The sequence below is a fragment of the Symphalangus syndactylus genome, chromosome 2 (genome assembly GCF_028878055.3).
Source record: "Symphalangus syndactylus isolate Jambi chromosome 2, NHGRI_mSymSyn1-v2.1_pri, whole genome shotgun sequence".
Taxonomy (NCBI): Eukaryota; Metazoa; Chordata; class Mammalia; order Primates; family Hylobatidae; genus Symphalangus; species Symphalangus syndactylus.
The window spans coordinates 123299736-123317363 of record NC_072424.2 but is presented as its reverse complement, the minus strand read 5'-3'; the positions used below and the strand labels follow the sequence as shown (position 1 = coordinate 123317363).

Here is a 17628-nt window from a genome sequence, read left to right as displayed (position 1 = left end):
GGATCCCCTCATGAACCCACTCCACCAGGGCCTTCAGTCTGACACACACAGCTGTGTGAAGTCTCAGCAGAGCAGCTACTCAGGTGTGCACAGAGTCTCAGGAGCTTTACATACTCTGGCTCCAGGATCCCTGGTAAAAGTGACTGCAACTCAGGGAAGGCAGGTGGACCACACGTACCCCTAGGAAGGGGGTGGAATCCAGCGGTCCAAGCAGCATTGGTCTGAGGGCCCCACTTCCATGGTGCCTCACAGAATAAGACCCACTGGCTTGGAATTCTAGCCAGTCCCTGGCAATAGTGTTGTGCCTTCCTAGGACAGGTTGGTGTTCCTGAGGGGCGGGGTGGTCCACTATCTTTGCTGTTTGAATGACCCAGCTTTTCCAGCCTGCAGGCTTCAGAGAGTCTAGACTGACTGGGGAGAGAAGGGATCCCCCAGCATAGCACAGCTGCTCTACAAAAATTTTGCCAGACTGTTTCTTTAAACAAGATCCCAATCCATTCATCATCTCTGGGCAGGACCTCCAAACTGGGGCCTACAGCCACCCCTGCCTGTGTTCTCCTGTAGACAGAGTTTTGATTTCTCTTTAGGATGAAGTACGTGGGAGGAGAGGAGGGCCACTATCTTTGCTGTTCCAGCCTGCCAGCTTTGGTGAGCCCAAGCCTACTGGGACAGAAGCAATACCCTAGTAAGGCAAAGCTGCTCTACAAAAGTGTGGACAGAGTGGTTCCTTAAGCAGATCTCTGATCTATTCCCCCTCACTGGACAGGACTTCCTAACTGGGGCCTCCAGCCAGTTGGGTCGATGTTCTCTGGCCATCTGAGGTTTGAAAACTTCCTGACGGACTCCTAGAAGCAAGAGTGGCTGCCATCTTTGCTGTTTCAGCAACTTGGCTGTTACAGTCTCCAGGCTTTGGAGAGCCCAGGCTTACCACAGACGGAAGCAATACAATAGCACAGCACAGCTGCTCTAGGAAAGCATGGCTAGATCACTTCCTTAAGTGGATCCCTGATCCCATTCCTCCTGACTGTGTGAGACCTCCTAACCAGGGTCTCCAGCCACCTCCTGCAGGTGCATTTGGGCTGGCAACATGTCTGTACCCCACTGGAATGGAGCTCCCAGAGAAAGGGGCAGGCTGCCACTTTGCTGTTTTGCAGCGTTCACTGGTGATATCTCCAGGTATCAGAAAATCTGAGGCAACTAGGGACTGGAGCAGATGCCCAGCAAACCTCAGCAGCTCTATGGAAAAGTGGCCAGACGGTTAAAAGAAAACAAACAACAAACCCAAAACCTCATCCAAAAGTTAGCAGTCCCAAAGATTGATGGTAGATAAGCCCACAAATATGCAAAAGAATGTGCTCCTTTAGATCAAGAATGCAAAAACTCAAAAAGCCAGAGTGCTCTTTCCTTCAAACGACCAAATTACCTCTTCAGCAAGGGTTCAGAACCAGGCTGAGGCTAAGATGGTTGAAATGACAGGAGTAGAAATCAGGATATGGATAGGAATGAACTTCACTGACCTAAAGGAGCACATTCTAACTCAATACAGGGAAGCTAAAAATCATGATAAAACACTGCAGGAACTGAGAGTAAAAATAGCAAGTATAGTGAAGAACATAACCCATCTGATAGAGCTGAAAAACACAGTACAAGAATTTTATAATGCAATCACAAGTATTAATAGCAGAATAGACCACACAGAGAAAAGAATCTCAAAGCCTGAAGACTGTCTGTCTGAAATAAGGCTGGCAGACAAGAGCAGAGAAGAAAGAATGAAAAGGAATGAACAAAACCTCTGAGAAATGTGGGATTATATAGAGACTTAATCTACAACTAATTGGTGTACCTGAAAGAGATGGAGCGAATGGAACCCATCTGGAAAACTTACTTCAGGATATCGTCCATAAGAACTCCCCCAACCTAGCTAGACAGGCCAAGATTCAAATTCTGAAAATGCAGAGTTAAGGAAATGCAGGAAATTCAGGAAATTCCCAGTAAGATACTCCATGAGAAGATCATCCCCATGACACATAGTTATCAGATTCATCAAGGTCAAAATGAAAGAAACAATAGTAAGGGCATCCTAAGAGAAAGGCCAGATTACCTACAAAGGGAAGCCCATCAGACTAACAGCAGACCTCTCAGTGGAAACCCTACAAGCCAGAAGAGATTGGAGGCCAATATTCAACATTCTTAAAGAAAAGAAATACCAACCGAGAATTTCATATCTGCCCAAATTAAGCTTCAAAAGTAAAGAAGAAATAAGATCCTTTACAGACAAGCAAATGCTGAGAGAGTTAATAAGCACAAGACATGCCTTGCAAGAGCTCCTAAAGGAAGCACTAAATATGGAAAGGAAAAACTTTTACCAGCCATTACAAGAACACACTGGAGTACACAGACCAGTGACACTATAAAGCAGCCACATAGGCCAGGCGCAGTGGCTCATGCCTGTAATCCCAACACTTTGGGAGGGTGAGGTGGGAGATCACAAGGTCAGGAGTTCCAGTCCAACCTGGCCAATATGGTGAAACCCCATCTCTACTAAAAATACAAAAATTAGCCAGGTGTGGTGGCACATGCCTGTATCCCAGTTACTTGGGAGGCTGAGGCATGAGAATCGCTTGAACCCAGGAGGTGGAGGTTGCAGTGAGCTGAGATTGTGTCATTGCACTCCAGCTTGGATGACAGATCAAGATTCCATCTAAAAATAAATAAATAAATAAATAAAGCAGCCACATAAACAAGTCTGCAAAATAATCCGGTAGCAGCATGACGACAGGATCAAATCCACACATAACAATACTAACCTTAAATATAAATTGGATAAATACCCCAATTAAAATACACAGTGGCAAGCTGGATAAAGAGCCAAGACTCATCAGTATGTTGTCTTCAAGAGACCCATCTCACATGCAATAACATCCACAGGCTTAAAATAAAGGGATGAAGGAAAATTTACCAAGCAAATGGAAAACAGAAAAAAAAAAATCCCAGTGGTTGCCATTCCGGTTTTTGACAAAACAGACTCTAAATCAACAAAGATTATAAAAAAGAAGGGCATTACATAATGGTAAAGGGTTCAATTCAGCAAGAAGAGCTAACTATCCTAAACATATATGTACCCAACACAGGAGCATCTAAATTTATAAAGCAAGTTCTTAGAGGCCTCCAAAGAGACTTAGACTCCTACACAATGATAGGAGGAAGCTTTACCATCCCACTAACCATATTAGATTATCAAGACAGAATATTAACAAAGATATTCAGGACCTGAACTCAGGTCTGGATCAAAGGGACCTGATAAGTATCTACAGAACTCTCCATCCAAAAGCAACAGAATATACATTCTTCTCATTGCCAAATATCACTTACTCTAAAATCAATCACATAGTCATAAGTAAAACACTTCTCAGCAAATGCAGAAAAAAACACTGAAATCATAACAAACAGTCTCTCTGAGCAGAGCACAATGAATGCAATTAGAAACCATGATTAAGCAATTCACTAAAATCCATAGATTACATGGAAATTGAATAACCTGCCCCTGAATGACTTTGGATAAATAATGAAATTAAGGCAGAAATCAATAAATTCTTTGAAACTAATGAGAACAAAGATACAACATACCAGAATCTCTGGGCAGTGTTAGGAGGGAAATTTATAGGACTAAATGTCCACATCAAAAAGATAGAAAGAGCTCAAGTTAACAACCTAATGTCCCAACTAAAAGAAATAGAGAACCAAGAATAAACAAATTCCAAAGCTAACAGAATACAAGAAATAACCAAAATCAGAGCTTGACTGAAGGAGATAGAGACACAAGAAAACATTCAAAAGATCAACAAGGCCAGGAGCTTATTCTTTGAAAAAAATCAATTAAATAGGTAGACTACTACCTAGACAAGGAAGAAAAGAGAGAAGATCCAAATAAACACAATCAGAAATGATAAAGGGGATATTACCACTACCACTGAACCCACAGAAATACCAACAAACACCAGAGACTACTATAAACATCTCTATACACATAAACTGGAAACTGTAGAAGAAATGGATAAATTCCTGGACACATACACTCTCCCAAGACTGAAGCAGGAAGAAATTGAATCACTGAACAGACCAATAATGAGTTCAGAAATTGAGGCAGTAATAAATAGCCTTCTAACCTAAAAAAGCGCAGGACCAGACAGATTGTCAGCTGAATTCTACCAGATGTACACAGAATAGCTGGAACCATCCCTACTGATGCTATTTTAAACAATGGAAAAAGAAGGACTGCTCCCTAACTTATTCTATGAGGCCAGCATCATCTTGATACCAAAACATGGCAGAAATACAAAAAAAAAGAAAACCTCAGGACAATATTCTTGATGAACATTGATGCAAAAATTTTCAACAAAATACTGGCAAGCCAAATCCAGCAGCCCATCAAAAAGCTTATCCACCATGATGAACTAGGCTTCATCCTTGGGATGCAAGGTTGGTTCAATATACACAAATCAATTAATGTGATTCATCACATAAACAAAACTAAAGACAAAAACCATGTGATTATCTCAATAGATGAAGAAATGGCTTTTGATAAAATTTTACCATCCCTTCATGTTAAAAGCTCTTAATAAACTAGGTATTGAAAGAACATACCTCAAAATAACAAGAGCCATATATGACAAACCCACAGCTAACATCACACCGAATGGACAAAAGCTATAAGCACTCACCTTGAAAACAGGCACAAGGCAAGGATGACCTCTCTCACCACTCCTATTCAACATTGTATTGGAAGTTCTGGCCAGAGCAATCAATCAAGAGAAAGAAATAAAGGGCATTCAAATAGGAGGAGAGGAAGTCAAACTATCTCTGTTTGCAGATGACATGATCCTATATCTAGAAAATTCCATCATATCAGCCCAAAAGCTTCTTAAGTTGATAAGCAACTACAGCAAAGTCTCAGGATACAGAATCAATTTGTAAAAATTGCTACCTTTCCAATACACCAACAACAGTTAAGCTGAGAGCCAAATCACAAACAAATCCCATCACAATTACAGCTAACAAGGGAAGTGAAAGATCTCTACAAGAAGAGCTACAAAGCACTGCTCAAAGAAATTAGTGGTACTGTGGCCACCCAGGTGTCCAACTGAGCACACCTGCACCAGCAAGGCCTGAGAAGAGGGAGAACCCCGGCTCTTGTGGGGAAATGGAGGGGTAGGGAAGGGTGTGGGGTACATTATGCCCTGAGAAGGGAAAGCAAGGAATGAGAGGCTTTGAGGAGAGGAAGTGATAGGGACAGGAGGCAGAGAAATTCTGGGTAGAAAAGGATGGGTCCCTGGCGAGGGTCCCACCCTCAAGCCTGGAACAGCAGCCCAAAGTGAGAACATGCATTCCTGTTTTCCTGAACAAATGTTGCCTTTTCCAAAACCACCCATGGCCTGCCCTGCCGCCAATCCTGTGCCCGTAAAATCCCCCAGCTCCACCAACAGAGAGAGTGGAGAAGAGGAGAAGCAGCTGGATATCAGAGACTATGGTTTGACATTAGAGAGAAGCAGCTTGACTTCAGAGGGATGGCTTGACAGCCATCAGACTGCTTCAGAGAAGAGTCCGGTCCTCCCTGGAAAATCACCTTCTCACTCCATTCCCTTTTCATTTCACCTTCCCTCTGAGAGCCACTTTCATCAGCAATAAAATCCTCTGCATTCACCTTCCTTCAATTTGCTCGTGTGACCCAATTTTTCCTGGATGCCAAACAAGAGCTCGGGTGCCACGGGTGTGGATGAAGGCTGTCACAATGACCCTCTGCCCTTGCTGGTGGAGAGCAACCACCCCATGTGGAAAGGCAGAGGCCCCACTGAGCTGTTAAGCTATCTGTGGATGGCAAAGCTAAAAGAGCACTGTAACACATGCCCTCAGGGGCTTTGGGGGTGGCAGGTACGCCACCCTAGATGGTACTGTGGGGCCGCACAGAATTTTGCTCCCGTGCCAGCACTCAAAAGCACTCACCCCAGCTCCTGCACCTGCTCACCTACATGCTTCCTCCTCAGAGGGGTTGAGCGCAGAGGGTTCGAGTGAGTGAAATTTGTCCTAGCCGGTGCCAAAGCAGCCAGCTAGCCCCAGGACCCACACTCCAGTTCCTGCCTGCAAAAAGGCCAGGGAAAATTTCCTGCTTCAGAAGGAGGACAGACCATGAACTAGGGCAACCTGATGGCCATGGAGGTTGAAGAGAGGATGAAATATTTTCAAAAGTTTCCTGAACATTCTAAGATGATCCTCGACTGACTGAATAAACAGCAAGATCAGGACTGGTTTACTGACATCATCCTGATTGTCAACAGACACCATTTTAAGGCTCACGAGGCTCTTTTGGCTGCTTGCAGTAAGTTCTTCTATAAATTCTTTCAATTTACCCAGGAACCTTTGGTGGAGATAGAAGGTGTTGGTAAAATAACCTTTTGTAATTTAATTCAGTTCACATATACAGCAAAATAATTGATACAGGAGAAGAAGAAGCCAATGATGTATGGAAAGCAGCAGAGTTCTACAAATGCTAGAAGTTATTGATAGGGACAGGAGGCAGGGAAATTCTGGGCAAAGGAGGGCATGTCCCTGGCAAGGGTCCCACATTCAAGCCTGGGACAGCAACCCAAAGTGAGAGCATGCCTTCCTGTTTTCCCACTCGAATGTCATTTCCAAAGCCAAGCATGCCCTGCCCCAGCCCCATCCTGTGCCTATAAAAACCCCAGGCTCCATTGGCAGAGAGCAGAGAAGAAAAGAAGCAGCTGGACATCAGAGACTGGTTTGACATCAGAGAGAAGCAGCTTGACTTCAAAGGGATGGCTTGATGGTGTTGCTTTAGAGAGGAGTCCAGCCGGGGTTGGAGGGTCCTGCCAGGGATGGAGTCCACAGGGCCCGCATAGAGTTTTGCGCCTGCCAGCACCCAAAAGCACTTGCCCTGAATCCTGCGCCCGCTCACCTGCATGCTCCCTCCTGTGGTGGGTTGAGTGCAACGGGTTCCAATGAGTAGAATTTGCCTCAGCTGGTGCCGAAGTGGCCGGCTAGCCCCAGCACCTGCATACCAGTTCCTACCCATGAAGGGGTCAGGGAAAATTTCCTGCTTCATTATGAAAGCCCTTGAAGTCAGGAACAAAGAAAACTCAGCTCCATTAGAGGAAAATACCACAGGAAAAAAGGTGGCCAAATAAAAGGAAGATTGCAGCAACTTCAAATGTTATCACAGAATCATTGCCATCTGCAGAATCAGAACCTGTTGAAATTGAGGTAGAGATTGCTGAAGGCACAATTGAAGTGAAGATGAAGGCATCAAAACATTAGAGGAAGTGGATTCTGCCAAGCATCCATAAAGTACACACAGAACACAAGTTCCTCTAATGATTCTGCTCTAGCACTGTTGGCAGATATTACCAGCAAATATCATCAAGGTGACAGAAAAGGGCAGATTAAAGAAGAAGATGGCCATGCATCTGACCCTACAAGCATACAAGCAGAAAGTATTGAAACTGTGGAACGTCAGTTGTCACAAGGACTTGTTCCATTGTGAGAAATGTAATGGTTCATTTAAATTGTTTTATCATTTGAAGGAACGCATGAAATCACACTCTACTGAGAGTTTCAAGTGTGAAATATGCAATGAAAGGTATCTTTGGAAGAGCACATGGAAACAGCACCTAAATTGTTACCATCTTGAAGAAGGTGGAGTCACTAAGAAGCAAAGAACTGGGAAGAAAGTTTATGTATGTCAGTACTGTGAGAAGCAGTTTGACTGTTCTGGACATTTTAAAGAACATCTTAGAAAACATACAGGTGAAAAACCTTTTGAATGTCCAAATTGTCATGAAATATTTGCTAGAAATAGCACCCTCAAATGTCACCTCACTGCATGCCAAACTGGAGTAGATGCAAAAAAGGAAGAAAGAAGCTCTATAAATGCCATGTCTGTAACAGTGTGTTTAACAGCTGGGACCAGTTCAAAGATCACTTGGTAATACACACTGGATATAAACCCAACCATTGTTCTTTATGTGACTTGTGGTTTATGCAAAGAAGTAAATTAATGAGGCATCTCAGTGACACTATTTCAGAGCGTCTAGTAATGGAAGAAGTTCTTTCAGTAGAAATGTGTGCAAACTGAACCTGTGACATCAACGACTATTATAGAACAAATTGGGAAGGTGCGTGTGCTACCATTGCTTCAGGTCCAGGTGGATTCAGCACAAGTGACTGTGGAACACGTCCATCCAGATCTGCTCCAGGACAGCCAGGTACTTTGTTCACACATGAGTGTGCTTCCAGAGTAGGGCCAAATAAGTTATCTAGAAGTGGGTCGAATTCAGAATGAAGAAGGTACTGCCAAGTACATGTAGAGAAGCTTCACTTTGAATGGATAAATCAGATGCCAGTGGAAGTACAAGCTGAACTTCTAGAAGCAGACTTGGACCATGTGACCCCAGAAATCTATGAACCAAGAGGAGAGACAACCTAGCCAAGCAGATGCTGCTGAGGCTGCCAGGGAAGATGATGAAGATGCTGAGGATTAGAGAGCAAGCCAACAGTGGATTCTGAAGCTGAAAAGGCAGAGAATGAGGACAGAACAGCTATGCTCGTTTTAGAATGAAATTACACACGAATATATTTTTAAATTTACTTGTTGGGTTTTTGAATGGATTATGGGCAGTATGACTGTCCTTAAGCTAACAGACAAGTGGACCAAAGTTAAGCTATTTGTTGTTGTGCTGAATTGTTTTTGCTGAAACAAATTGATTCCTCTCCCCTGGCTCAGTGCCACAGAGGAGGGATCTGTTCCCTAAATTAAGGGGAGTTTTGAGAAGTACATTTCTGGAAACTTAAGTGGATTATATTCTTATTACAAGGTTGCATATGACTGTATCTATTTTCATTGTGGTAAAAATTCTCCCACTTCTCTTTCCCAGGTCATGTTCTTCCTCAAATTTCTTTCATATTATAAAATCAAACTTAAATTGTTAGAATACAAGTTTATGTATTCTAATACATGTTAGAAAGTTGAATATATAGGAAACACAAGGCTGCATGATGAACATTGCATTGTTACTGTGCAGTTAAATTTTGGCTTTCTTTAGTTTGAACAAACGTTGTGGTCTACCCCAGTACTCACAGATGCCATCTCTGCAACAGAGAGAGGAGTGGTGGCAAAATTTTGAGAATGTTAAGAAAAAAAAGTCCACACCCATGTGCCATTTCAAAACCAGCTAAACTTCTGTAAAGCATCTGTTTCTTTCAAAGTCTGTGTTGTAAGGAGCAATGCAGCCAATGCTATAGTACTTTATATTTTTGCTTATAATAACAACCATGAGTTATTTTTCGCTTAAGTTAGGTTGAGAAATTTTATTTAGTGGCAGCCGAAATGCCAATTTCAATTGGGAAAATTTATTTACCTCTGTGGTAAATTTTATTTTGATTGAAAGTTGCACTAGTATTTTACTACCAGATGAAAAAAGGATGAGCATCATTTAAAAATTAATGTATTTAAAATAAAGTACAGGGAAAAACATGTATATAATTATCAGGCTTTTTTTTGATGGAATCTTTTCCCCCAATCCTTAATGTAAAGATCTTGTGCTATAACTTTTAAAGCCATATAAATAAGAGTGCTAAACTGTGGGCTTTTAAAAAAATAAATGTGTAAATATTTTTAATCAGTATTACTTGGAAAATAAAGTATCTCTCTCTCTCTCTCTCTCTCTCTCACACACACACACACACACACACACACACACAAATTAGAGATGACACAAATGAATGGGAAAACATTCCATACTCATGGGTAGGAAGAATCTTAATTGTTAAAATGGCCATACAGCCCAAAGCAATTCATAGCTTCAATGCTGTTCCTATCGAACTACCATTGACATTCTTCACAGAAGTAGAAAAAATATTTTAAAATTAATATGGAACCTAAAAAGAGCTTGAATATCCAAGGCAATCCTAACTAAAAAGAACAAAGCTGGAGGCATCACACTACCAGGCTTCAAACTATACCATGCTGCTACAGTAACCAAACAGCATGGTACTGGTACAAGAACGGTCACCTAGACCAATGGAACAGAATAGAGAACCCAGAAATAAGACCACAGACCTACAACTATCTGATATTTAACAAACCATTCAAGAACAAGCAATGGGGAAAGAATTCCCTATTCAATAAATGGTGCTGCAATAACTGGCTAGCCGTAAGGAGAAAAGTAAAACTGGACCCCTTCCTTAAACCATATACAAAAATTAACTCAAGATGGATTAAAGACTTACATATAAAACCCAAAACTATAAAAACCCTGGAAGACAACCTAGACAATGCCATTTAGGACATACACATGTCCAAAGATTTTATGATGAAGACACCAAAAACAATTGCAATGAAAGCAAAAATTGACAAATGGAATGTAACTAAACTAGAGAGCTTCTGCACAGCCAAAGAAACTATCAACAGAGTAAACAGACAACCTACAGAATGGGAGAAAATTTTTGCAAACTATGCATCTGAAAAAAGTCTAATATCTAGCATCTATAAGGAGCTTAAGTAAATTTACAAGAAACAAAAAGAACATGAACAGACACTTTTCAAAAGAAGACATACATGCGGCCAAGAAGCATATTAAAAGAAGCTCAACATGACTGATCATCAGAGAAATGCAAATCAAAACTACCATGTGATACCATCTCACACCAGTCAGAATGACAATTATTAAAAAGTGAAAAAATAACAGATGCTGGCGAGGTTGCAGAGAAAAGAGAATGCTTATACACTGTTGGTGAGAGTGTAAGTTAGTTCAACCATTGTGGATGACGGTGTGGCGATTCCTCAAAGACCTAAAGACAGAAATACCATTCTACTCAGCAATCCCATTACTGAGTATGTATACAAAGGAACATATGATCCATATGTTGTAAAGACACATGCACACATATGTTCATTGTAGCAATATTCACAATAGCAAAGATATAGAATCAACCTAAATGCCCATCAAGGTTAGACTAGATAAAGAAAATGTGGTACATATACCCCATGGAATACTATGCAGCCATAAAAAAGCATGAGATCATATCCTTTGCAGGGGCATGGATGCAGCTAGATGCCATTATCCTTAGCAAACTAATGCATAAACAGAAAATCAAGTACAACATGTTCTCACTATGAGTGGGAGCTAAATGATGAGAACACATGGACACATAGAGGGGAACAACACACACTGGGGCTATTGGAGGGTGGAGGGTGAGAGGAGGGAGAGGATAAAAAGCAACTAATGGATACTAGGCTTAATAAGAGGGTGATGAAATAATCTATAAAACAAATCCCATGACACATGTTTACCTGTATAACAAACCTGCGCATCCTGTACATGTACCCCTGAATTTAAAATAAAAGTTAAAAAATAAACTCTTATACATATGTAATGTATAATAGTATAATAGAATATTATTCAGCTTTAAAAAGGAGAGGATTCTTTCATTTGCCAGAACATGGATGAATCTAGAAGAATAAATCAGACACACAGAGAAAAATATTGCATGATTTTACTTATATGTATGATCTTAAAAAATAGGGTCAAATATATAAAGATAGCACATTGAACCACAATAAAACCTTGGTTAGCGGGTTTGGGGGAGAAAAAAGGGAGAAGTAGGTCAAAGGATACAAAGTAGAAACTATGTAGGATGAACAAGTCCCGAGATTAATGTAAAATATGATGACTCTAGTTAAAAACAGTGTATTGTATTAGGGATATTTGCTAAATGAGTAGATTATAGCTGCTCTTGTCATAGTGGAGGAAAAATAGCTAACTATTTGAAAGAAGAACATGTTAATATGGTCTGCTCTAGTAATGATTTTACTATATAAATGTATGTTATAACATCATGTTGTAGCCGTTAAATATGCATAATAACATTGACTTAAAAATAAAAAGATTATGTTTAGAGGTGAGTATCCTTAGCACCTCCCACCTCAAGTACCTGAGAAGAGTCCTGGGGTGACCTTCATCTGCAGCCTGCTACAGCTGGCAGCTTTAGCTTTACCTTTTGGGGCAACCCCTCTGGAAGGTTCTGTTTGGAACTCTTAAGTATTGACAGCAGTTGCTGCCCTGGTCTACATACTAGTAGATGCCTAGAAACTCTCAGCCAAGCCATGGCTCACAGCATGAAATTTCTTGGCTTTGGTTTGGCTGTATCCTCACCCAAATCTCTTCTTGAATTGTAGCTTTCATAATTCCCACATGTGCTGGGAGGGACCTGGAGGGAGATAACTGAATCATGGGGGCAGTTTCCCCCATACTGTTCTCATGATAATGAGTAAGTCTCACAAGATCTGATGGTTTTATAAGGGGAAACCCCTTTTACTTGGTTCTCATTCTCTCTTGTCTGCCGCCATGTAAGATGTGCCTTTCGCCTTGCATCATGATTGCGAGGCTTCCCCAGCCACATGGAACTGTGAATCCATTAAACCTCTTTTTCTCTATAAATTACCCAGTCTTGGGTATGTCTTTATCAGCATCATGAAAACAGAGTAATACATATTTTATCCCAACGATTTCTCTCATTGCAAGGGCAGAACATCCCTTTTTTGCCTTAAGGTTAACCCAGGCTTCCATGCTCTGAATTTCATCACTTATCCTCAGGGTAAGTGGACCAACACCTCACTCCATGTGACATTTAATCTTCTGTAGGTATTTTCAACCCCGTTTGCTTCCTTCCCTGCAGTTTGTAGTTCATTCACTTCTCTCTCTGAAGTGCTGCCTGAATGCTATCCTATCCCACCCCCTGCCGGTAAAGGCCAAGAGTTTCTGCTTTTTGTCTTCATGCTCTGGCTTCAAAACTCACTCCCACTCAATTACCCACCACTTCACTAGTGATCTCATGGAGCCTGAATCTGGTTTATAGTTATCAGAACATGTTGTAGAATAATATCTCAGTGGCATTTGATGTTACTAACTATGTCCTCTTTTGATACTTCTCTTTGATTTTCCATGACACTACTCTCACCTTGTTGCCCCTCCTCACTCTCACCATTCCTTCTGAGGCTTTATACATTTTCCTATTGCAATTTTATATACTGGCCCAAAATTGGATCTCAGGCAACTTTCCATTCTCAGGCTATAATGTGTGCTGGGGAACCCACTGCTTCATTGGTTTTGTGATAGTACCTCAGCATGTGGGAGAGAGCTGAAAGGGAATTTCTAGCCAATACCTCACTCCTCAATGTTAGTGTGTGTGTGTGTGTGTGTGTGTGTGTGTGTGTGTATATATATATATATATAAATGTCATTAATCAGACATCTGTACCTGAATACCAAAATAAAACAAAAACAATAAAAATAAAAACCAGAAACTCTTATGCCGTATATTTAAGTAATTAATTATATGAAGTGTACTGCCTTAGTCCTTACCACTGGATATAGCCAAGCAGAATATAGGCAACCATGACTTGGGGATATTACAGAGAGGATCCAAATATTGAATGTTGAATAGATCTTCTTTAAGTTCTCATAAAACCTGAGATATGATGATTCAAATAACATGTATGTGGATATGGTAAATGCAGACGTTTTGTTTTCACATATTTGTTTTTATTAATCCTCTGAACAATCCAGTGATTTAAGTATTATGTCTGTCTTTTGCATGATTTAAAGGGATCCGGCAGTTAATATATTTGTCCTATAATTACATACAGAATGTAGATGGCAGAGCTGGGATTTGGAGATTATGTCTTTGACTCCAAACACTATACCTTTCACATACTAACAGATGATTCTTTGGTGTGTATATATGTTATTTCTTCAACAGGATTGTTATCTTTTTGGGGGTGGTGAACATGGATCTTCAAAACATTCTCCAGAATACCTAGTCCATCAAATAAGTGCACAGGCAGATCTAGGTTTCATGGGGACTAAAGCTCATAAAATACTTCTTTTAGAAAAAAAATAGAAAATCATGAGTATACCTTCTAAGGCTTTGTTTGACAGGGGTCAGTATATATAGGGGGCCTGAAACCAAAGCCTAACTAAATGTATCACAGGACTGAAAATTTGCTACCTAAACACAGTTGTCTGCATCCTAAATCATTACAGAAAAACAGCAGAAAATCTATTTACTATTCAGAATTACTAGAATAGAATTTTCGGCTGTTTCTGATCAGGGACATGATACTCTGATTGTTTCTGAATGAACCAGCCTATTCATCTAAAAGCTGAATTCTATCATTTAACAAGATAGATTTATATCTTTTTAAATTTTTGCATGGTGTTATAAGGTATAGCCTGCTCATTAGAAAGATGTATTTGTTAGATTTATTAACTTCTTAATGCTTCTTCTCCATCTCAGACAGACTTTTGGAAACCCAAGTAGAGCTAGGGTTCGTGAGGCAAGCCTCCAGTGAGCAGAGGTCGTTACTGAATGTGTGAGATACGTTGGCAACAAACTAGAGATGAAAGGCTTGATCATGGTGTTAGCTAAAATGGCACGACAGATAATTTGGGTACAAAACAAAGAAGTGATTAAGAAGCTAGTGTTTTCAAGACTATTGTGTGGAATTATGTGCTTGGGCATCCTTGTTTAACATCACAGCTTGTTCTTGACTAATTATGAAATTGTTTTCTCTTCTCTTGAGTTCTGATTCAAAGTCACCCTAAAGCATAGCAACAAATTTTATCTGTGGATTATTCGCTTCCTCAACAGTATGAGGTTGTTCTAGTCATTACTTTTAGGTAAAAGAATAAATGAAATAATATCATCAATTATACTTTAGTCTTCAGGGACATGGTGGAATGATTATTTACCTCCTTAAATTCTAACCTCAAATATAAGAGGCTAAAAAACTTTGAGGAAGTTTCCAGCTTTGTTTTAAGCAGGGAGAAAACCAAGCTAGCTATCTTTGCTCCAGAGAGGTATAGAAACTCATCCATTTATGATGACTAAAGATTAAGTGAGCTACCTGTGTTTGTTGAAAGCTGAGTAATGATGGAGGAATTCAAACATGGACTAGCTAGACACTTGGCTTATGTGCTACAGCTAACGTCAGGTAGAAGATTTAATTGAATGCTTGTCAAAGCTACTTTTAACTTTAGGAGGCAGGTTTAAATAATAAGGGCTATTTCATGCTAAAAGACACTGTTTTGATTTTTAAAAAATAAAAAAATAAAGAAGGAAACTTTGATGAACTTACATTTTCCCATTTGCTTTTCTCATTAACATCGTGTCAATACTGTACCAGTATACAGAAAATAAATTGATGAGGCCTGTGTTAGCTGAGAGAATAATTGATCCTAAGGTGTGTGTCAAGACAACAAACAGTTTTATTTCTTTTGGAGCTGCATGCACAGCCAAGTACTCCATTCAGAAATTTCCTTTCATGCTTGCCCTTGAAGCTGTTCTTTAAGCTACAGAAAAAAAACAGAATAGCTATAATTTAAGACATAAATAATCAATGGAATGAAACAAAGAGTATGGCTGAGTGACAAATAGCCAAAAGTTGACTGTAGTTGTTAATGCTGATCTAAAACAAAGAGATTCATAAAGCAAAATGGGTTCTCATTGTATTTTATATCATCTAGCTTCAGTAAATTTCTGCTTTAAGTAGCTGAATGTTGCCATTTTTTTCTTAACAAAGGCTTCTCTCCAAGTGCATGTGAGGTTTTCATGCATTATGCTTACTAATGGCCCAGAGGTCCTCATTTTGTCCAAATAAAGATTACATAGAGTATCTTTTTCATTTTACACTAGCAGCAATTACTTTTATTTAAATAAATAGAGGCTCTTTATTGGTACCCATGGGCTGTGATCAAACATACCACCTTTTAACAGCCTTTATTGTCACCCACATGCTGTAATAAAAAGTAGATCAAGCAAGAAGAGCTCCATTTAAAAAATCATCATATATTCCAAGCATTAACAGTGACAATTATATTCACTATGTAGAAGACATTTTTTACTTCATTTCAAACTATTGCATTTTTGCAACATAATTTCTTTTAAGCCTTAGTGTTAAAGTTGGAAAAAATTGCTGAGTGGCATTCTGTTAACTAATGATATAATTTATTATCATTACCACAACTGATAGTGCTACTGAAATCACAGTGAATCTGAAATTATCATTTGCAAATTCTGCACTGCTTATATTTTTCAGGAGAAAATGTAAACGTGCACACAAAAAAACAGAAGAACTCTGTTAGTTGGATGTATATAGTTCCCCTGAGAGAAAGAGAATAAGAAACATGTTCATCAGTTTCTTATGATGCCTTTTTTTACAGGTAGTGTAGATTTTTCTATTGAGTTAGGCATAAGATTTGCTTCTAAGCATTTGTATGATTGACTTGGTGAATGACCATGGTTTGGTCCTTATGGATGTATTCATCCAAATATGTTGTTTATGGTCTCACTAAATTATCCTTAAAGAAACTAGAGCATGAGACTGATTTCAACCTAGAGACTATATGTACACATTTTCTGTTAGAAAAATAATGGATCTTAATATTTTAGTAATGACAGTATGTATTAGTTATCATTTCTGTATAATAAATTATCACAAAACTTAGTGGCTTAAAATAACAACAAGTACTTATATCCCACAGTTTCAGCATGTCATGAATTTGAAAGTGGCTTGGCTGAGTAGTTCTGGGTCAGGGTCTTTCCTGAGATTGTAGTCAGGTCTTGGCCTGGGCTGCAGTTATCTGAAGACCTGACTGGGGCCAGATGATCCATTATCGAGGTGGCCCCTTATAGTTAACTGTAACAATTAGGCTACTAAATTAGCATCCCTGATGAGGAAAACCTAGCATTTAATAAGCTCATCAAGGGCAGCTACCAGTAATGCTTTCCCTGAAGCAACAATCTATTTTATCCTTGAAATAGTGTGATATTTAGAAACTGATCATTTTGGACCTCCCCTTCTGGCAGTATAGCAGAATAAATTTTCTGAAAATTCTCCAGTTTAAAAAACAAATAAACAAATGAAAAATAAGCTTTTACTTTGGAACAAATGTGCCTTTTAATTTATTTTTGGTTTAAAAGTAAAAAATAAAGGAAATCTTTGAGGGCATCCTTCTCCACTGTCCAAAGGATATAAAAGATTAGCGAACAAAAAGCAATCACAGAAAGCCCCAAGGTTTCCCTGAGGGCAATTGTTTTTTTCTAGTGCTACCATCCATTGGGAGATTAAATCCTGTGACAGTTTAAGGTGGAAATGCTGATACTGGAAATTCTTCATTAGTCCACACAACTTTAAGGGGCTAGATTGTTCCCAGCACACAAGTGCTCTTAACTTTCAACAGATGCAAATGCAAAGTTTCTTTGGCTCATGCAACCCCAGTTTAGACTCATAGGTTTTCCACATAAAAATATCCAATTATGAGCTCATTATTAAAGATCACCAAATAAACAAGGAAATAAGCTGCCATGAATAAGGGTTACCAGAAATAATTGCTAATACACTTAAACCCCAAAAGGCTTAAGATTAGAATTACTCATAGTTGTAAAAGAGATATTTAAATAAATAGGAGGAAATCTTAAAAATAAGCAAATGATAATAAGCTATCAAATATTATCAGATACAATTGAAAAGGTTCATTTAATCAAAAGGTCTATCAC

The 17628-nt window shown here is 39.5% G+C and overlaps 1 protein-coding gene and 1 pseudogene across 5 annotated transcripts in view; both read left to right on the top strand.

Annotated features, from left to right (window-relative positions):
* Positions 1–17628, top strand: part of EPM2A (EPM2A glucan phosphatase, laforin) — a 356235-nt gene that overhangs the window by 224476 nt on the left and 114131 nt on the right. The window lies entirely within an intron of this gene.
* On the top strand, positions 5925–8817 carry LOC129474760 (zinc finger protein 131-like; annotated as a pseudogene).